Source organism: Eleutherodactylus coqui, chromosome 13 (assembly GCF_035609145.1).
Source record: "Eleutherodactylus coqui strain aEleCoq1 chromosome 13, aEleCoq1.hap1, whole genome shotgun sequence".
Taxonomy (NCBI): domain Eukaryota; kingdom Metazoa; phylum Chordata; class Amphibia; order Anura; family Eleutherodactylidae; genus Eleutherodactylus; species Eleutherodactylus coqui.
Window position 1 is genome coordinate 115,553,903 of NC_089849.1, and position 22,913 is coordinate 115,576,815.

Sequence of the window (22,913 nt, forward strand, 5' to 3'; positions counted from 1 at the left end):
ACCACCAACAGCATGCACAGGCATATGATGGCCAAGCACCCCACAAGGTGGGACGATGCCCGTTCACCGCCTCCGGTTTGCACCACTGCCTCTCCCCCTGTGCCCCAACCTGCCACTGAGATCCAACCCCCCTCTGAGGACACAGGCACTACCGTCTCCTGGCCTGCACCCACACCCTCACCTCTGCTGTCCTCGGCCCCATCCAGCAATGTCTCTCAGTGCAGCGTCCAGACGTCGCTAGCGCAACTGTTTGAGCGCAAGCGCAAGTACGCCGCCACGCACCCGCACGCTCAAGCGTTAAACGTGCACATTGCAAAATTGATCAGCCTAGAGATGCTGCCGTATAGGCTTGTGGAAACGGAGGCTTTCAAAAGCATGATGGCGGCGGCTGCCCCCGCGCTACTCGGTTCCCAGTCGCCACTACTTTTCCCGATGTGCCGTCCCAGCCCTGCACGACCACGTCTCCCGCAACATTGTACGCGCCCTCACCAACGCGGTTACTGCCAAGGTCCACTTAACAACGGACACGTGGACAAGCACAGGCGGTCAGGGCCACTATATCTCCCTGACGGCACATTGGGTGAATTTAGTGGAGGCTGGGACAGAGTCAGAGCCTGGGACCGCTCACGTCCTACCCACCCCCAGAATTGCGGGCCACAGCTCGGTGGTGGTATCTGCGGCGGTGTATGCTTCCTCCACTAAAGCACCTTCCTCCTCCTCCTCCTCCAACGCAACCTCTGTCTCGCAATCAAGATGTGTCAGCAGCACGTCGCCAGCAGTCGGTGTCACGCGACGTGGCAGCACAGTGGTGGGCAAGCGTCAGCAGGCCGTGCTGAAACTACTCAGCTAAGGAGAGAAGAGGCACACGGCCCACGAACTGCTGCAGGGTCTGACAGAGCAGACCGACCACTGGCTTGCGCCGCTGAGCCTCCAACCGGGCATGGTCGTGTGTGACAACGGCCGTAAGCTGGTGGCGGCTCTGCAGCTCGGCAGCCTCACGCACGTGCCATGCCTGGCCCATGTCTTTAATTTGGTGGTTCAGCGCTTTCTGAAAAGCTACCCCCACTTGTCATACCTGCTCGGAAAGGTGCGCCAGCTCTGCGCACATTTCCGCAAATCCCACACGCACGCTGCCACCCTGCGGACACTGCAACATAGGTTTAATCTGCCAGTGCACCGACTGCTGTGCGACGTGCCCACACAGTGGAACTCTACGCTCCACATGTTGGCCAGACTCTATGAGCAGCGTAGAGCTATAGTGGAATACCAACTCCAACTTGCGCGGCGCAGTGGGAGTCAGCCTCCTCAAATATTTACAGAAGAGTGGCCCTGGTTGGCAGCCATCTGCCAGGTCCTTGGAAAATTTGAGGAGTCTACCCAGGTGGTGAGCGGCGATGCTGCAATCATTAGCGTCACCATTCCTCTGCTATGCATCTTGAGAAGTTCCCTGCAAAGCATAAAGGCAGACGCTTTGCGCTCGGAAACAGAGCCGGGGGAAGACAGTATGTCGCTGGATAGTCAGAGCACCCTCCTGTCTATATCTCAGCGCGTTGAGGAGGAGGAGGAGGAGCATGAGGAGGATGAGGAGGAGGGGGAAGAGACAGCTTGGCCCACTGCTGACGTTACCCATGCTGCTTGCCTGTCATCCTTTCAGCGTGTATGGCCTGAGGAGGAGGAAGAGGAGGAGGAGGAGGATCCTGAAAGTGATCTTCCTAGTGAAGACAGCCATGTGTTGCGTACAGGTACCCTGGCACACATGGCTGACTTCATGTTAGGATGCCTTTCTCGTGACCCTCGCGTTACACGCATTCTGGCCACTACGGATTACTGGGTGTACACACTGCTCGATCCACGGTATAAGGAGAGCCTTTGCACTCTCATTCCCGAAGAGGAAAGGGGTTCGAGAATGATGCTATACCACAGGGCGCTGGTGGACAAACTGATGGTAAACTTCCCATCTGACAGCGCTAGTGGCAGAAGGCGCAGTTCCGAGGGCCAGGTAGCAGGGGAGGGGCAGAGATCAGGCAGCATGTACAGCGCAGGCAGGGGAACATTCTCCAAGGCCTTTGCCAGCTTTATGGCTCCCCAGCAAGACTGTGTCACCACTCCCCAGTCAAGGCTGAGTCGGCGGGAGCACTGTAAAAGGATGGTGAGGGAGTACGTAGCCGATCGCACGACCGTCCTCCGTGACGCCTCTGCCCCCTACAACTACTGGGTGTCGAAGCTGGACACGTGGCCTGAACTAGCGCTGTATGCCCTGGAGGTGCTTGCTTGTCCTGCGGCAAGCGTCTTGTCGGAAAGGGTGTTTAGTGCGGCTGGGGGAATCATCACAGATAAGCGTACCCGCCTGTCAACCGACAGTGCCGACAGGCTAACACTCATCAAGATGAACAAAGCCTGGAGTTCCCCAGACTTCTCTTCTCCACCAGCGGACAGCAGCGATACGTAAGCAATACGTAGGCTGCACCCGCGGATGGAAGCTACGTTCTCTCTCACCATCCAAAACGGGGACATTTCTGCTTCATCAATCTGTGTCTAATATTCCTCCTCCTCCTCCTGCTCCTCCTCCTGAAACCTCACGTAATCACGCTGAACGGGCAATTTTTCTTAGGGCCACAAGGCTCACTCATATAATTTTTCTAAACAATTTTTATATGTTTCAATGCTCTTAAAAGCGTTGAAACTTTAACTTGAACCAATTTTTCGTTAAACTGGGCTGCCTCCAGGCCTAGTTACCACTTAAGCCACATTAACCAAAGCGATTAATGGGTTTCACCTGCCCTCTTGGTTGGCCATGGCCAATTTTTTGGATGTACATTAGTACTGTTGATACAGCAATTTTTGTGGGCCCTCGCCTACAGTGTAATCAAATGAATTTTTAGCCCACCTGCATTACAGCTGACGTTACATCCGCTGTGTTGGGCAATGCAATGGGATATTTTTGTGTATCGCCGGTGGGTTCCAGGGAGCCACCCATGCTGTAGGTGCACACGGAGTTTAACCTACATGTGTCCACTTGTAAAGAACCCCAGTCTGACTGGGGCATGCAGTGTGGGCCGAAGCCCACCTGCATTAAGCATGACATTACTACCTCAGCTGTGTTGGGCAATGCAATGGGATATTTCTATGTACCACCGATGGCTTCCTGGCACCCACCCATGCTGTGGGTCCACAGGGAATTATAAATGCATCTGTTTCCACTTGTAAAGAACCCCAGTCTGACTGGGGCATGCAGTGTGGGCCGAAGCCCACCTGCATTAAACACGACATTACTACCTCAGCTGTGATGGGCACTGCAATGGGATATTTTTATGTACCGCCGGTGGGTTCCAGGGAGCCACCCATGCTGTCGGTCCACAGGGACTTCACAATAGGGAGTTGTACCTGCCTGTGTCTATGAATTAAAAAGCCCGGTCTGACTGGGGCATGCAGACACCTTGACAGAATGAATAGTGTGTGGCACATAGGTTCCCCATTGCTATGCCCACGTGTACAGCTCCTGATGGCGGTGGCACAGGATTATATTTCTCATTGCTTCTGTACAGCATTGTGGGCTATCGCCCCGCCCCTTTTAAAGAGGGTCGCTGCCTAGCCGTGCCAACCCTCTGCAGTGTGTGCCTGCGGTTCCTCCTCATGGCAGACGCACTTATAAATAGACATGAGTGTGGCGTGGCATGAGGGCAGCTGAAGGCTGCGCAGGGACAATTTGGTGTGCGCTGTGGACACTGGGTCGTGCGGGGGGGGGGGGGGGGGGGTTGGGCAGCATGTAACCCAGGAGAAGTGGCAGCGGAGTGTCATGCAGGCAGTGATTGTGCTTTGTTGGAGGTAGTGTGGTGCTTAGCTAAGGTATGCATTGCTAATGAGGGCTTTTCAGAAGTAAAAGTTGTTGGGAGGGGGGGCACCCTTGCCGGTATTGTGGCTTAATAGTGAGACCTGGGAACTTGAGATGCAGCCCAACATGTAGCCCCTCGCCTGCCCTATCCGTTGCTGTGTCGTTCCCATCACTTTCTTGAATTGCCCAGATTTTCACACATGAAAACCTTAGTGAGCATCGGCGAAATACAAAAATGCTTGGGTCGCCCATTGACTTCAATGGGGTTCGTTACTCGAAACGAACCCTCGAGCATCGCGATAATTTCGTCCCGAGTAACGAGCACCCGAGCATTTTGGTGCTCGCTCATCTCTAGTCATGAACTCTTAATGGAGTCGCAACAGAGAGGAAACGGCCAACAATGTCCAACCTGGTTCTTTAAATATGCTTTTGAAGGTGGTTAAAAAGGTCTTGGAGGTTATTGACCACTGAACCCATTTCTCCCACAGTAATGCTATCCAGGCTAAGACCAGCGTAATTACAAGTGCTATCTTTGAGTGATCCATGGAAAACTTTGCAGACTGCAGCTTAAAGTGGATGTAACACTGGTTAATAAAGCCTCATCACATCTTAGGTTTTTCCTTAAATCAAGGCAGCAATGGTAGATGAAGTCCAAGAGAGGGAGCTGGAGACAGAGGACAGGGCAATGGAGGGGCTTTAACAGTAAGCTGTGTCACAACTTGTGTAGCTGTTTGGTTGGCATTTTGAACAGTGACTTAAACCATCTCGGCAGGATCAATGGTGGCCAGCCTGGTAACCAGTTGCTGGAAGTGCAATGCCCTCGCCTGAGCGGGAGGCCCGCCGCGACGGGGTAACCAACATGGATATCACGGGTGGCTCTGCGATATCTCCCGCCTTCAGCGGCAGCTTGGCCTAGCTCAGCTGGCCACAGTACATAAACAGGGGCAGTGAAGAATGTAATTGTCACGTGACGCCAGCACCTCTGCAAGGCCCCTCCCTATTCACACAGTGCAAAATAAAGAGTCCACAGTCCAATAATGAATTTTGCAGGAAACCAACTGGAGGTGCTTGGTCGTACTGTTTACTCACAACTTGGCAGCTTTGAACCTTTGTCAAGTAGTAACTGGTGCAAAAAGAACAATTTTCTGTACAGATTCTTTCTTCCCTTCCACACCTTCACCGTTACACTCTTACTAGGAGACACTCTTCCTTCTGAACTCAGGACGTCTTCAGTCCAAGTTATCTAATAGACAGTCTGTGGGGTATGCGCCTCCGACTTACTAGCAGCATTCACTTAAGTTTCTTGCTCTTATTCTCAGCTTTCTTAGATAACTTTCCTTCTCTTTTTCTGTCAGGAGGAGCATTACTCCATGCTCAGCTTAGCGCAGGCACGTCCACCTCCTCCAACTACATTTTCTCAACCTTTCTCCTACAACTCTGCCTCCCAACTACTCACATCTCTCAACCACGTCTCTCACGCAGTTAAAGAGATATGGACACAAAACAAACTCACAGCAGCCATCCATATACATACACTCTTCAGCTTCGGGCCATTACAGAAGCACTGTAGAACATTCTACTGGAAAATGCATTGACGCACAACTGGATTTTGCTTAGCAGATGGAGCACCAGCAGAATCCATGGTCTAAGTTACTGTTGGGATGAGCGGTCCAGAGGCGACACTTGAAATACCCTGATCTTTACTATTTAACCTCACCAATTGGGATATGGGCTTTGCTCTGGGGTCTTCAGGCCTAGGCACAGTACCTGAGGGCATGAACAGGGACAAGGACAATCCGTGTCAGGACAGACAACAGAACTTCAGAAGTGGAACAATCCAAAGGTCAGGACACACAGAATAGATTCAGCAGAGTACAGCAGGCCAGAGGCAGACAGAAGTGTGGTCAGTATAACAAGCCGGGGTCAGGAATGATGACCGGAATGTAGTAAGAAATAACCAAAGTTAGGAGCCGGAGAACCACAGCATGGTTGGTACAAAGGAAAAGAGCAACATCCATTTTGCGCTACCTGTGCTTAATCCTGGCCCTCAGAGTATGGTATCCAGCATCTAATTTATATGCAAATTAAAAAGGGAAGAAATGCCCCCTACTAATGATTAAAAACTAAGCAGTATAAAAAAAGTCACATTCATTAGGAACTAATATACATAACAATAATACATCAAGGACAAGAAACCTGAAGCTTAGATGAATGAGCTCAAATGACTGCTCTCATTCACACTAGTGAACCCATGGATTCAGACATCATTGTTCAATGCGCTTCTCTTTGTAAAAGAGGCTTCTGTTGTTTCCACTCCAAACTCTTGAGTATTTGTGGCACTGACAGCTTACGCTCTCTCAGCTGATCGGTCGGGGCTCAAACGGCGGACCCAGGCTGATCAACTATTGATGACCTATCCTGAGGGTACCTCATCAATAGTATTCTCCCCGGAAAACCCTTTTAACCATAATATTCTTTTTAATTTCTATGCCTGTGTTTATAAATAAATATTGTAAACTTTGGTTACTCCATCTGCTGCATCGTATCCTGAATCCTGCATTGATATACCACCACCCACAACAAAATGAATATCTGAAACAACTCCCATGGTGCCCATGCAATAAGTAGCGGCTCCATCTGACTAAAGCGTCACCCTGATCATTTGCACATGTCTTCCTTTTCACTATACATTGTTGTACTTTTAGTTTCATGAATTGCTTGAAAAATGCTTAAAAGGGGTTTTGTCATTAAAAAAAACAAATTCTATATTCACCTATTCCTCCATAGGTAGTCTAGTTATGCCATCTTCTCTTTACTGATCTTTTCCAGTCTCCCGTGTCATGTCACCTACAGCCTGCTGGCGTTTTATGAAGCCTGCATTCCTCACATACTTCTTCCGGCAGGTCAGTGAAGGTCAGGTACATGTAACGTTCACTGGCTAGGAAGGAATGCTGATCTATTGCAGAGACAGCGGGCATGTGCAGTCTCCGCAATAGCTCAGAACTCCACGCTAGACTGTGAACTAGTGAAGTAGCGTACATTGCCGGGCAGGAAGGAGACTGCCTGTGAATGTACACAACGTCACCGGAAGCAGAACAATCAGCCAGCTGTAGGTGAGGTGACTCGGGACTGCAGGAGACAGGAGAAGATCAGCAAGGAGAAGATGCGGTAAATAGACTGATGGGGGAGGAATAGGTAAATATAGAATTTTTTTTTTGACTGAACCCCTTTGATTATATAGCCGGATATGGATAGGTAATGAAGCTGATCAGTTGGGGTTTACTGCCTGGGAGCTGCTCAGAATTCTGCCAATGAGCTGCTCATTGGGCTCGCTGCGTTATTGCATGGAGTTGGAAGCAAACAGCTCCATACATTTGGCAGTGGTCTGGCTTGGTATTGCAGGTACAGCTCCCATTTACTTCAATAGGTTACCTGAGAATACGTCATGAATCCTCAGAGATGGACAACCCTTCTATTGATAACATCCTAGAGTCTTTGTGGCTGGCTGACTTGGATGATGCAGTGTTTATAAGAGCGCCAATGAGTGGGTGAGCAGAGGAGGCACTGAGGGAAGCAGTCTAACTGTTGTAAAACTGCCCTTTGGGTAGAGTAGCTCCCTTTGCAGTTGAATAGGCATATACCTGCTCCTTATCTTGGATTGGAAATACTTTTTTCCAGAAATAGTGACATTCTTGCCTATGGGATGGTCCGGTATTACAATAAAGTCCCAATAATATGAAATTTGCAATACCAAAAAAAACTAAAAGGACAAGAATGGCGCTGTTTCCACAAGGCTGATTCTCCATATATAGCTTTGGAAGATCCTTTTAATGGTTTTCATCCCCCCCCCCCCCCCTTTCTCTTCCTTCTATTGTCTGGCTTATTTAAAGGGGTTGTCCCGCGCCGAAACGTTTTTTTTCTTTTCAATAGCCCCCCCCCGTTCGGCGCGAGACAAACCCGATGCAGGTATAAAAAAAACAAACCGTCCAGTACTTACCCGAATCCCTGCGCTCCGGCGACTTCTGACTTACCTTGTGAAGATGGCCGTCGGGATCTTCATCCTCGGTGGACCGCAGGTCTTCTGTGCGGTCCATTGCCGATTCCAGCCTCCTGATTGGCTGGAATCGGCACATGATGGGGCGGAGCTACGAGGAGCCGCTCTCCGGCACGAGCGGCCCCATTCAGAAAAGAAGACCGGACTGTGCAAGCGCGTCTAATCGGGCGATTAGATGCTGAAAATTAGACGGCACCATGGAGACGGGGACGCCAGCAACGGAACAGGTAAGTGAATAACTTCTGTATGGCTCATAATTAATGCACGATGTACATTACAAAGTGCATTAATATGGCCATACAGAAGTGTATACCCCCACTTTGTTTCGCGGGACAACCCCTTTAAGGCATAAGAGTAAGTGGGGACATTGTAGTCTAGATTAATTAATATGTGACTTTCCTGACAGTTCCTACATGACTGATCTAACTAACATCTTCATACCGTTCCCATGGAATTTTTGCAATGGTTTGTGAGGTCAAGAGCTCTTCATAGTTCTGTTTAGCTTGTTGTTTTTTCAGGAAAATCGGGTACAAAAGAGCAGAGCACAAGTCCACTGCTGCCTGCCATGACCATGTTATGCGCTTACGTGTTTGCTGAAAGTTGTAGAGAATAGAAAGCAACCGTTGCCAGGGTCTGCCGGAATGTTGCTGCTTGTAATAGGTGCATTTAGTCCAATGATCTCTCATTAAATACTGTATACCCAGTTCAACTAAAATGTCTTTGTTCTGACTCACCCTAGTTCACAGCTTTTTAAATGAAGCTCAAGCATGTTGCTACTTTGAATAAGAGATTAGAGGACTACATTATGTGAAAAGGGGTACCCTGAAGGGTAATGATTGCTTTGGTGATGGACTGTAAATTGCGCCAAATTCACTACGTGCTGCAAATTTCAGCAATTTGGAACTGAGCATGCTCTGTGGGAACATTCAAGAATGATGATGTCATCATTATATAAGGTGTGAGAGCTGCGTCACAGCTCAGGAGAAGGAGCAGGAACAATAATGTGAGCAGGAGTGCTGTAGGCACAGGAGGAAGCTGGGGCACGATAGCCTGCAGGAGGGCAGTCAGTATAGCAGACTGAGCAGAGATGCTGGGGCCATTACACTGAGGACCAGAAGTTATGTAGAACTGTGGAGGTGCCATGGATTACAAAGACACTGTCATCCTGAGCGAGAGAGTCAGTACTGTGTCTTCACTCCAACTCTGAGAGGACAAAGGGTTCACTAGCTGGATACCTAGAAATTGTTGTTGAGGAATGTTAGCCTGAGCTGGACGATCCTAGTACTTTCACGCAATTTAGGTAAGTGAGGCCGGCCTCAGAAAAATCTGAAGGTGTGCATACCAATAGTGACCTGTGCATTATCCAGCATGCCTCCTGCATGTTAGTAAGGATTTGTATGCTAGCAACACGGATAGTAGGGATTTACCAAGGACTCGACCGACTAGGAGTGAACTTCTATTGAAATTTTGACCAAGGGTGAGTCTGGATACTTTTATATGAAGGAGGGTTTAAGTAAAATGTTTCTGGCTACCGTAAAGTATAGTGGAGTGTTCCTTTTTTAATGGACTTGAGCAGTAATCTGCAGTTTAGTGGACAGGTGCAGTTCTCTGACCTAGCACTACATTTAAATCCCCTCTCCCAGGTAGAGTTGCTTGCTGCTCCTCAGCATCTAGGGCACAGATCTCGTGGTTCATACGGGCTACGCTCCTGTCAATGTTATTGGGTATGGGCACCTTTTACTCCTTAAGGCCGCTCTCACATGCATGGGGATCGGCGGTATGCAACATGTAGGCATGTCATCGGAGTGTGAGACCGGCCAAACACTATGCACAGGAAATGTTTGGCGCTGGTAGTAAAATACTACATTTTTAAAAAGTATACCAAATAAAGAATGAACGCAATCATCGCATCTCACATTGTTCTCAATGGGGCTGGTGGCAGTATTGCACCACATGCCAGGTGCACGCAATGCGAAGTCTCCTATTGAAAACAATGGGAGAAACTCCACGATCCTTCGCTGCAAAAATCACGTTAGTGAGCGCAAAATCGTGTCATCATTCATGGCCCTGTGTTACGTTTGTGTGGGCAAATAAGCACCAGGCGCACATGAACGTGCCTAGAGGACATAAAAAACAGAACCTAAAACAGAATTCAGACTGGACGTGCTGACAAAAACACCAAATGGACAGAGAACTGCATACTGCAGACTGGACTGATGGACAGACATAACATAGGGACGGACAAATGACCAAAACACTCACCTTGCATACCTGTACACATAAGCAGATGTTATAGCTAAAAAACGTATGAGGTATTGGTTCGTATATTGGCTAAATTACTTAAGCCCGCAACACATATTTGGTATCGCCGCGTCCATAAAAGTCCGATCTATCAAAGTAGCGCATTATTTTCCCCGCATGGTGAACGTTGTCCGAAGAAAAAAAAAAAAAAGAAACTACAGGAGATCTCGCAAAAAAATGAGCCCTCGCTCAACTACGTTGACGGAAAAATAAAAAAATTATTGCGCGCAGAAGATGGCGGCAGAAAATAACTTAAAAAAATTAAATGTCTGAAAAAAAGGGTAGTACAGTAAAAAAAAAACTATACAAGTTTGGTATGGTAGTAATCATACTGACCCATAGAATAAAGTTATCATGTCGCTTTTGTTGCAGTTTGTGCGCCGTAGAAACAGGAGGCACCGAAAGATGGCGGGATGTCGTTTTTTTTCTTCATTTTACTCTTCCCGCAAAAAACAAGCAAAAAACAAGCCCTCATACAGCGACGTCGATGGAGAAATAAAGGAGTTACGATTTTTTTTAAATGGATGAGGAAAAAACGAAAATCGAAAAAAAAGGGGCTGCGTCATGAAGGGGTTAATACAGTCATCTGAATAAGCCCTGAATATCTATGATGCATGCATATTTACACATGAAATCAATATGGCCTTCTTGCGTTTATTTTTGCGTGCGTGAAAAACGCAATGAATACATTCGCAAAAAAACAATACCCAATGAATACACACAGCTTTGCTCTGTGAAAATGCTGCGTATTTCATGAATCGCAACTGTATACAGCGGTGTGAATGAGCCATAAAGATGTATTCAAGTGCTTACAGGCATCTGTATGAGTCTGGTTGTCATATTTGGAGTCGGGAACTTAATTGTTTCCCCTCAACATAAGCAAAATTGGCTTCTGCCTCATAGAGGCTTTCGATTTTCTCGGGATCAATATTGATGCAGAATGGGCTGATCTTAGACCTATGTACTTTTTAACAGCACTAAGTTAGATATCCTAACAGAGCACATAGAAAAATGTATCCTGACAAAGACGGAAGTCTGAGGCAGACAATATAAGCAGTATAGCATAAAAGGCGGTAGCATAAAAAGCACTCAGATTTCTTATATAAGGTCTTCCAGAGATAGAGCGACTATTGAAAGCAGAAAAGCAAGTAACATAGCAACGAATAATACAGTTCTTAGTTCAATTCAATCACATTTATTTTCTTCCTACAGCGGCAGAACATTTCTTTATTAGTTCTTTTTGCTACAAAGTGGCTATAATAACATTTCAGGTGAAGTCTTTACGAGGTGTTTAAATAAAACATTTGAGCCCCTCCGTGACTCCGTCCCTCTGCTCTCTGCTCCTCTTTCGTGAAGCTAGGTTTATTTTTATGTAATTCGCTCCACTTAAGATATTAGAGTTTAGAACGCAAAAAGCTGGAGTAGAAGGAAGTGTACCAATCTATAGAACCATAATAACATAATAATATAGCATGTAAGGCTAAAGGAGACACGTGTCCATCCAGTTCAGCCTATTACCCCCCAATGTTTATCCAGAGGAAGGCAAAAGAAAACAATGAGGTAGAAGCCAAATTTCTCTCTTTAAGGGAAAAAAAATGCTTCCTGACTCCAATCTGGCAATTAGAATAATCCCTGGATCACCGACCCTTCTGAAGTAATTAATGATATTGTATCGCTCAAGAAAGGCGTCCAGGCCCCTCTTGTATCGAATTTGCCACCACCGTGTCCTCAGGCAGAGGGTTCCATAGTCTCACTGCTCTAACAGTAAAGAACCCTCTTCTATGTCAGTGTGTAGAAACCTTCTTTCCTCTAGACATAGAAAGTGCCCGCTTGTTACAGTCACAGTACTGGGTATCATTGATGATGGGAGAGATCTCTGTATTGCCCCCTGATATAACTATACATAGTTATTAGAGTGCCTTCTTGTTACAGTCCTGGGTATAAATAGATGATGGAAGTGATCTCTGTATTGTCCCCTGACATATCTATACATAGTTATTAGAGCGCCCCCTTGTTACAGTCCTGGATATAATAGATAATGGGAGAGATCTCTGTATTGACCCGTGATATATTTGTACATAGTTATTAGAGTGCCCCCTTGTTACAGTCCTGGGTATGAATAGAGGATGGGAGAGATCTCTGTATTGTCCCCTGATATACTTGTATATAGTTATTAGAGCGCGCCCTTGTTACAGTCCTGGGTATAATAGATGATGGGAGAGATCTCTGTATTGTCCCCTGATATATCTATCCATAGTTAGTAGAGCGCCCCCTAGTTTCAAACCTGGGTATAAATAGATGATGGGAGAGATCTCTGTATTGTCCCCTGATATATTTGTACATAATTATTAGAGCGCCCCCTTGTTACAGTCCTTGGTATAATAGATGATGGGAGAGATCTCTGTACTGACCCTTGATATATCTATCCATAGTTTGTAGAGCGCCCCCTTGTTTCAATCCTGGGTATAAATAGATGATGGGAGAGATCTCTGTATGGTCCCCTGATATATCTATCCACAGTTGGTATAGCGCCCCCTTGTTTCATTCCTGGGTATAAATAGATGATGGGAGAGATCTCTGTATTGTCCCCTGATATATTTGTACATAGTTATTAGAGCGCCCCCTTGTTACAGTCCTGGGTATAATAGATGATGGGAGAGATCTCGGTACTGACCCTTGATATATCTATCCATAGTTTGTAGAGCGCCCCCTTGTTTCAATCCTGGGTAAAAATAGCTGATGGGAGAGATCTCTGTATTGTCCCCTGATATATCTATCCACAGTTAGTATAGTGCCCCCTTGTTTCAGTCCTGGGTATAAATAGATGATGGGAGAGATCTCTGTATTGTCCCCTGATATATTTGTACATAGGTATTAGAGCGCCCCCTTGTTACAGTCCTGGGTATAATAGATGATGGGAGAGATCTCTGTACTGACCCTTGATATATCTATCCATAGTTTGTTGAGCGCCCCCTTGTTTCAATCCTGGGTATAAATAGCTGATGGGAGAGATCTCTGTATTGTCCCCTGATATATCTATCCACAGTTAGTATAGCGCCCCCTTGTTTCAGTCCTGGGTATAAATAGATGATGGGAGAGATCTCTGTATTGTCCCCTGATATATTTGTACATAGTTATTAGAGCGCCCCCTTGTTACAGTCCTGGGTATAATAGATGATGGGAGAGATCTCTGTACTGACCCCTGATATATCTATCTATAGTTAGTAAAGTCCATTCACCTTGGCAACAAATTAGTTAGGAGATGTCATGTTGAATTTACTATTGCAATATAATAAAACGATACCCTACATGCACATAGGCTTTTGAGAGAGCGGCAGTACAATGAGTTAAATGTTTTTATCTTATCATCTCCAACATGCTGAAAGTTCAGATTTTGAAAGCAAAATCTACCTAAACCTTTTGGAAGAGGAAAGAGGAGCTCATAGAAATGCCTCTCGGCTGGAGTTGTACTCAATGCAGGGATCTAAGCAACAGTGGTATAGCTATGAGAGAAACAAAGGTGCACCCAGGCCCTGGTGTCTGAAGAGTCCAAAAGGCACCTTTACCACATAAGAAGATACTAGAATTATGTAAGTAACATGGTAACAGGGGATCTTCTACCCCAGGCTCCATCTAGTACCCCCAGAAAGAGAAAAACAGAACTTGAAAAGAACATCAAACAACCAATTGAACATGGCAGGGCCCAACAACACAGGAGTTGAATCTGACATTTGTCTTTCTTCAACCATATAAACTATGTAACTATACATAGTGTAAAAGATTGAAGGAGTTTATACAACACACTTACATGACAATCACCTACAAAATCTGCAAATGGGAAGATAGAATAATACCTCTGCAGCGCAACTTTTAGAAGGCAGCAGTCCTGCAAGACAATGTCAGACTTTTTAAAAAGCCTTGTAACAATGACTGGGGATTGTGAGACAAAGCCAGAATTACCATACACAGACAGCTATTTTGGGGTGACTTTCCAGAGACCTACAAAATGTAGTAACAGTGAAGCCAACCAGAGCTTTAACACTGTGGCATAGACATGGTTGGAAGAAGAAAGAATATTGTTACAGCATGATACAGTGGTACTGGAAACTATCTGAGTGGATAGAAGTATCCACGGTCCCGCGACGAAGGTAGAGTTTTGTAGAACTTTTGCTGCTTTTATAACCACTTCTATCTTCATACTACGTGTAGGATGCATTCTTAAAGCTCATATTCACACTATGAGTATTCCTAGTCTATAATACAAGACTAGAACTGTCTGATTCCTTTATTATATTGTCTATTTACATAGCAGTTGATTTTGGCCTTCACATTGGGAGTGAGTACTTACTTTCTCACACACGTTGACCTTTGTAATTTGCTTCTGCTATTCAGGAGCATCATCCGTCAATTTTTCCTAGAGATCACTCAATTCGAGCAGCTCTTCACTAAGTGACAAATGACCTTCTTGCTGCTAAATAACGAGACCTTTACTCATTTCTCATTATACATGATCTTTTCTGCAGCCTTTGACTCTGAGCAACCCCTTAGTTTTCTTCACACATTCTCCGTGAATAGCATTCACCATAACACTATCTCCTTCGTGTTGTCACATTCATCTTGCCTCAAGCAGGAAGACTGAGTATCCGGCATTGCTTTCACTGTGGCCTTCTCTACATAGGAATGTTAAACTTAGAAAAATGCTTCATATTACGCTATATTACATATATTACTAAGAGAGCCCCTAAATAGCAAAACATCACACCAATCACGGTCTTAACTCCTTAAGGACGCAGCCCTTTTTTTTTTAACATTTTCATCCCACCTCCCCACCCCCACATTTAAAAAAATATAACTCTTTTATTTGTGTATCAGTGTAGCTTGTTTCTTTGCAGGACGAGTTGTAGTTTTCAATGCTACTATATAATGTACTGAAAAACTTTTTAATAATTTTAAGTGGAGTGAAATGAAAAAATGTCATATACCCTATCAGAGAATTCTGGATGAACAGATTAGAAAGCGGCTATGATTGGTGTCTCTGAGTCTGGAGAACCTGTCCAGTAATATACAAAACAACCCATTGATTGGAATGGGCACTGTGTAATGCTCCATTTCCTCTGTAGGGGTGCTACAAGTGTGAGAAGCTGGCACCACAAAAATAGAGTTCTTTGTATGCTCTGCTGTTTTATAATGTGTATTTGTGACTTGATAATGCTTATATTATGTATTTATAGTTTTGGAAGCGTTTCATTTTGAATGTATTTCATGCAGTGTATTATGTTTTACTGGTGGAGGTTTAGATAGTGTATAGCACAGATAGGGTTAACAAGCCCAGTTTTAGTCCACATTCATAGCCAGTGTTAAAGGGGTTGTCCCGCAAAAGCAAGTGGGGTATACACTTCTGTATGGCCCTATTAATGCACTTTGTAATGTACATTGTGCATTAATTATGAGCCATACAGAAGTTATTCACTTACCTGTTCCGTTGCTAGCGTCCTCGTCTCAATGGTGCCGTCTAATCTTCAGCGTCTAATCGCCTGATTAGACGCGCTTGTGCAGTCCTGTCTTCTGTCTTCTGAATGGGGCCGCTCGTGCCAGAGAGCGGCTCCTCGTAGCTCCGCCCCGTCACGTGTGCCGATTCCAGCCAATCAGGAGGCTGGAATCGGCAATGGACCGTACAGAAGACGTGCGGTCCACCGAGGGTGAAGATCCCAGCGGCCATCTTCACAAGGTAAGTAAGAAGTCACCGGAGCGCGGGGATTCGGGTAAGTACTACCCGTTTTTTTTTTTTTATCCCTGCATCGGGTTTGTCTCGCGCCGAACGGGGGGGCTATTGAAAAAAAAAAAAACCCGTTTCGGCGCGGGACAACCCCTTCAAGCTAGTGGTTGGAGTTTAGGTTATATAAGCTAAGCACTCCTACCTCAAGCTGCTTTCACATCTGTGTTGGGGGTTCCGGATTCCTGCTCTCGCCCAACAAGACTATCTTATGACGGAACCGACCAGCGCAGAACAGACGCCATTGACTATATTGGGGTCCGTTTGGTTTCCACTCAGATGCCCGGCATTTTTTCAGAAGAACAAGCGCTGCTTGCACCACTATTTCTTCCGGTATTTTGTGCCAGATCTGCAACAAAACCAAAGTTAAGAAACTGTTCCTGCTTTCCAGATCTTGGAGAAGGTAGACATGGAGCCTACTTTTGAGCAGAGGACAACCAGTCCTAGATTATGCCAGTTTCCTGTTGCACCATGAAAGGTCTAGCCTGAAGGCTATAAAACGCTTTAGGAATTGGCTACACTGATGAAAATGCTCCTGCGGGGGCTACAGACACGTCAGGACCTTGATGCCCAGATCTGAGGAGAGAATAAAGCCACTACCAGTATCAAAGCCTCTGTAAACTACCTTCATCAATAGATGTTGTACTAGTGTGCTTCAATTTCAAGTAAACATGACTTTAACTTTCCTCGCCTGACTCTCAGGGCTTTATTTGGGCTAATGCACTGCATCAACACTACCTACACCAGGGAGCGGAGACCAGCCCCAGTGCCTCTCACCATCATCCCATATATTTTAATGCTGTGCGAGCGAATGGACTGGGGAACGTCACACTGTGACAAGTGTTTAGGCTTGCCATTAGAGATGAGCGAGCACACTCGTCCGAGCTTGATGCTTGTTCGAGCATTAGGGTGTTCGAGATGCTCGTTACTCGAGACGAGCACCACGCGGTACTCAAGTCAATTCCATTTCCTTCCCTGCATATTTAGCGTCATTTTCTAGCCAATAGACATGCAGGGAGAGCATTACCACTTCCTCCTGTGACGTGCCAACCCTATCCCACCCCCCCTGCAGTGAGTGGCTGGCGAGATCAAGTGACCGCCGAGTACTTAAAGCGTTCCCGCCCGTGATTCGCCTCAGACACACACTGGGAGAGATTGGGGAAAGTGCTGCTACTGAGATAGGGAAAGTGTTAGTGTAGGATCCTGTCCTCAAGAACCCCAACGGTGCTTCTTAGGGCCACATCTGACAGTGTGCATTACTGTTGTGGCTGCTGGGAGCAGTTTTGCACCAAAATTTTTTTTTTTTCCTCGGGCCGTGCAGGCTATTACAGCTATAGCGTTCTCAGTCTGCAGTCTATTATACAGAGTATAGGGAAAGTGCTGCTGAGAAAGGGACAGTGGTAGTGTAGAATCCTGTCTACAAGAACCCCAACGGTCCTTCTTAGGGCTACCTCTGACCGTGTGCATTTTACTGGGTGGCTGCTGGGAGTTGTAGTGCTTCACTATTTCACAGCTAGGCCTGTTTGCAGCCTTCCGTATAATTTTTTTCTGGCTGGAGTTTGCGTTACAATACCGCTGTCAGCGTGAAAGTGTATGGAAATAATTCCATAATTATTTACACCGTTGTGTGTCTGCAGTGAATTATACGCACAGCCCAGGGTCAACACAGCCACTTTTAGAGGGAAAGTGATATAGACAGTATACAGCCTGTATTCGTTTTTAAAAAAAAACCCAAAAAACAGCTCCTTCGTCGGGCTGCATCTCACTGTCTGCATTTTACTCGGTGCCTGTTGGGAGTTGTAGTGCTTCAGTATTACACAGCTATGCCTGTTTGCAGCCTTCCGTATAATTTTTTTTCTGTCGTTTGCGTTACAATACCGCTGTCATCGTGAAAGTGTACGCAAATAATTCCATAATTATTTATACAGTTCTCTGTCTGCAGTGAATTAGACCGCAGTCTCACCGCTAAACAGTACTGTAATAGTACCGGGGTCACTGCTAAGTATTTCAGCTCTGCCGCTGTGCAGAGCATCTCACAATACCCTTTCCTTGGTGGGGTTGAGATCGCCGCAGTTACCAGCACTATCCACTGGCTTTACAGTCTTCTCCTACTTCACACAGCCTCTATAATCTATAAGTCTCTGTGAGCAGTAAATTACCCCAAGGTATCAGCGCAAGCCAGTGGGTTACTTTTTCCTAGTCACAGCATAGAGCCTCCGCTATCTACAAGTCTCTGTGTGCGGTGAATTAGGGCCCAGTTGTCAGTGCTGTACAGTGGGGTAATTTATTTGGCCCTTGCTCTATTCGTAATCCGCCATGATGAGGCGTAGGGGTCGAGGACGTGGACGAGGACGCGGAGGTCCAAATGAGGGTGTGGGCACAGGCTGAGTTCCTGGTCCAGGTGAATCACAGCCGGCTGCTGCGGGATTAGGAGAGAGGCAAGCTTCTGAGGTCCCCAGCTTCATATCACAATTTATGGGTCCATGTGGTAGACCTTTATTACAAACAGAGCAGTGTGAGCAGGTCCTGTCGTGGATGGCAGAAAATGCATCCAGCAATGCATCGGCCACCCAGTCTTCTACGCAGTCCACTGCTGCAACTCTGAATCCTCTGGCTGCTGCTCCTCCTTCCTCCCAGCCTCCTCACTCAATGAAAATGACATATTCTGAGGAGCAGGCAGACTCCTAGGAACTGTTCTCGGGCCCCTGCCTTGAGTGGGAAAAAATGGTTCCTCTCTCACCTGAGGAGTTTGTCGTGACCGATGCCCAACCTTTGGAAAGTTCCCGGGTCCGTGTGATGAGGCTGGGGACTTCCAGCAACTGTCTCAAGAGCTTTCAGTGGGTGAGGAGGATGATGATGATGAGACACAGTTGTCTATCAGGGAGGTAGTAGTAAGGGCAATAAGTCCGAGGGAGGAGCACACAGAGGATTCGGAGGAAGAGCAGCTGGACGATGAGGTGACTGACCCCACCTGGTTTGCTAAGCCTACTGAGGACAGGTCTTCAGAGGGGGAGGCAAGTGCAGCAGCAGGACAGGTTGGAAGAGGCAGTGGGGTAACCAGGGGTAGAGGCAGGGCCAGAGCGAAGAATCCCCCAACTGTTTCCCAAAGCACACCCTCGCGCCAAGCCTCCGTGCAGGGGGCTAGGTGTTCAAAAGTGTGGATGTTTTTCAGTGAGAGCGCGGACGACTGACTAACAGGGGTGTGCAACCTGTGTCACACCAAGATCAGCCGGGGAGCCACCACTACCAGCATCACCACCCCCAGCATGCACAGGCAAATGATGGCCAAGCACCCCAGAAGGTGGGACGAAGGCCGTTCACCGCCTCTGGATCGCACCACTGCCTCTTCCCCTGTGCCCCAACCTGCCACACAGATCCAACCCCCCTCTCAGGACACAGGCACGAGCGCCTCTCAGCCTGCATCCACACCCTCACCTCCGCTGTCCTCGACCCCATCCAGCAATGTCTCTTAGCGCAGTGTTCAGCTGCCACGCACCTGCACGCACAAGCTTTAAACGTGCACATTGCCAAATTAATCAGCCTGGAGATGCTGCCGTACAGGCTTGTGGAAACGGAGGCTTTCAAAAACATGATGGCGGCGGCGGTCCCGCACTATGCGGTCCCCAGTCGCCACTATCTTTCCCGGTGTGCCATCCCAGCCCTACACCAGCACGTCTCCCGCAACATAAATCGTGCCCTCACCAACGCAGTTACTAAGAAGGTCCACTTAACAATGGACACGTGGACAAGTACTGGCAAGCAGGGCTACTATATTTCTCTGACGGCACATTGGGTGAATTTGGTGGAGGCTGGGACCAAGTCAGAGTCTGGGACCGCTCACGTCCTACCCACACCCAGAATAGCGGGTCCTTCCTCGGTGCTGGTACCAGCGGCGGTCTATGCCACCTCCGCTAAACCCTCCCCCTCCTCCTATGCAACCTCTACCTCTCAATTAAGAAGTGTAAGCAGCACGTCACCATCAGTCGGTGTGGCGCGGCGCGTCAGCACAGCGGTGGGCAAGCGTCAGCAGGCCGTGCTGAAACTACTCAGCTTAGGTGACAAGAGACAAACGGCCCCCGAACTGTTGCAGGGTCTGACTGAGCAGACTGACCTCTGGCTTTCGCCGCTGAGCCTCCAACTGGGCATGGTCATGTGTGACAATGGCCGTAACCTGGTGGCTCTGCAGCTCGGCAGCCTCACACACGTGCCATGACTGGCCCACGTCTTCAATCTGGTGGTTCAGCAGTTTCTGAAAAACTACCCACACTTATCTGACCTGCTCAGCAAAGTGCGCCGCGTCTGCGCACATTTCCGCAAGTCCACCACGGACGCTGTCACCCTGAGGACCCTGCAACATTGGTTTAATCTGCCAGAGCACCAACTGCTGTGCGACGTGCCCACATAGTGGAATTCTACGCTGCACATGTTGGCCAGGCTCTATGAGCAGTGTAGAGCAATAGTGGAATAGCAACTCCAACATGGGCGGCGTAGTGGTAGTCAGCCTCCCCAATTCTTTACTGAGGAGTGGGCCTGGATGGCAGACAACTGCCAGGTCCTCAGAAACTTTGAGGAGTCTACCCAGATGGTGAGCGGCGATGCTGCAATCATTAGCGTTACCATCCCACTGCTATGCCTGCTGAGAAGTTCGCTGCAAGGCATAAAGGCCGACGCTTTGCAGTTGGAACAGGAGACGGGGGATGACAGTATGTCGCTTGATAGCCAGACCACCCTCATGTCTATATCTCAGCGCGTTTTGGAGGAGGAGGGGGAGGAGCAGGAGGAGGGGGAAGAGACAGCTGGGCACACTGCAGAGGGTACCCATGCTGCTTGCCTCTCATCTGTTCAGCGTGTATGGGCTGTGGAGGAGGAGGAGGATCCTGAAAGTGATCTTCCTAGCGAGGACAACCATGTCTGGCATACTGGCACCCTGGCACACATGGCTGGCTTCATGTTAGGCTGCCTTTCTCGTGACCCTCGTGTCAGACGCATTCTGGCCAACACAGATTACTTGGTGTATACCCTTCTCAACCCATTGTACAAGGAGAACCTTTCCACTCTCATTTCCGAAGAGGAAAGGGGTACGAGAGTGATGCAATACCACAGGGCCCTGGTCGACAAAGTGATGCTAAACTTCCCATCTGGCAGCGCTAGTGGCAGAAGGCGCAGTTCCGAGGGCCGAGTAGCAGTGGAGGTGCGGAGATCAGGCAGCATGTTCAGCGCAGGCAGCGGAACACTCTCCAAGGCCTTTGCCAGCTTTATGGTGCCCCAGCAAGACTGTGTCACCGCTCCCCAGTCAAGGCTGAGTCGGCGGGAGCACTGTAAAAAGATGTTGAGGGAGTACATAGCCGATCGTACCACCGTCCTCCATGATGCCTCTGCTCCATACAACTATTGGGTGTCAAAGCTGGACACGTGGCATGAACTTGCGCTGTATGCCCTGGAGGTGCTGGCTTGCCCTGCCGCTAGCGTCTTGTCAGAGAGGGTGTTTAGTGCAGCTGGGGGAAGCATCACGGATAAGCGTACCCGCCTGTCAACTGCCAGTGCCTACATGCTTACACTCATAAAGATGAACAAAGCCTGGATTTCCCCAGACTTCTCTTCTCAACGTGTGGAGAGCAGCGGAACCTAAAGATTCTTTTCGCTTCAACCGCAGATAAAAGCACTCTTCTCTATCACCGGAAAAATGGGTCATTTAGCTTTGTCAATCTGTCTCTGATATTAGTCCTCCTCCTGCTACTCCTCCTCCTGAAACAACATGTCATCACGCTGAACTGCCAATTTTTCTGCGGCCCAAAAGGCTCATCTGACAATTTTTTTACATGAACCAATTTTTTTTTAACAGGGCTGCCTCCAGGCTCTGTTACAAATAAAGCAACAGCGAGCTGTATCTTTCAAAAAATATTTCTGGGCTTCACCTGCTCTCTCCGTTGAGCAATTTTTCAGGGAGACATTTGTACTGTTGGTACACTAATTTTTCTGCTCCTCGCCTATACTGTTATCCAACTAATTTTTCCGGCCTTCGCCTACACTCATGGTACCGCAATGTTTCAGGGGTTGGCCTATACTCTTGCTAGAGAAATTTTACTGGGGTCTGCCTGCCTATACTTACACATTAATGTTACAGGGGTCTGCCTATACTTCTACCACGTAAATGTTACAGGGGTCTGCCTATACTTCTGCTGCAGAAATGTTACTGGGGTCTGCCTATACTTCAGCTACATAAATGTTACAGGGGTCTGCCTATACTTATGCCAAGTAAATGTTACAGGGGTCTGCCTATACTTCTGCTACAAAAATGTTACTGGGGTCTGCCTATACTTCTACTACAGAAATGGTGCTGGGGTCTGCCTATACTGCTGCTACAGAAATGATACTGGGGTCTACCTATACGTCTGCTACTGAAAAGTTAAAGGGGTCTGCCTATACTTCTGCTACAGAAATGTTAAAGGGGTCTGCTTATAATTCTGCTACAGAAATGGTACTGGGGTCTCCCTATACTGCTGCTACCGAAATGTTACTGGGGTCTGTTTATAGTATGGGTGCACGCAGACTTCCCATTGCGGTGTTTTACCTATCTGGCCCAAAAACACTGACTGACTAGGGCATGAATTGTGGGCCAAGGCCAATATGTTTTTTCTCTTGCCTTACCCCAGTTATCCGGGGCACTGCTTTGGCCCAAACAAGAGGAGTGATACTGCACTTATGAGACGTTCACAGGTGTACTAGCATCGAAGTCCGCTTCATGCCCGCGATTGCTCAGGGTATGGGCTGAGGCCTATGTCCCGGGGGAACAGCAACTGCGCCAGGTTGGGCCTGTGGAACTTTTTCCTGGCTAATCCAGGCTTTGGAGTGGTGGAGGAAAACGTAACTGATTTAATGAGACCTTCACAGGTGTACTAGCATCGGAGTCAGCTCTATGCCCACGATTGCTGAGGATTTGTGCAGAGACCTAT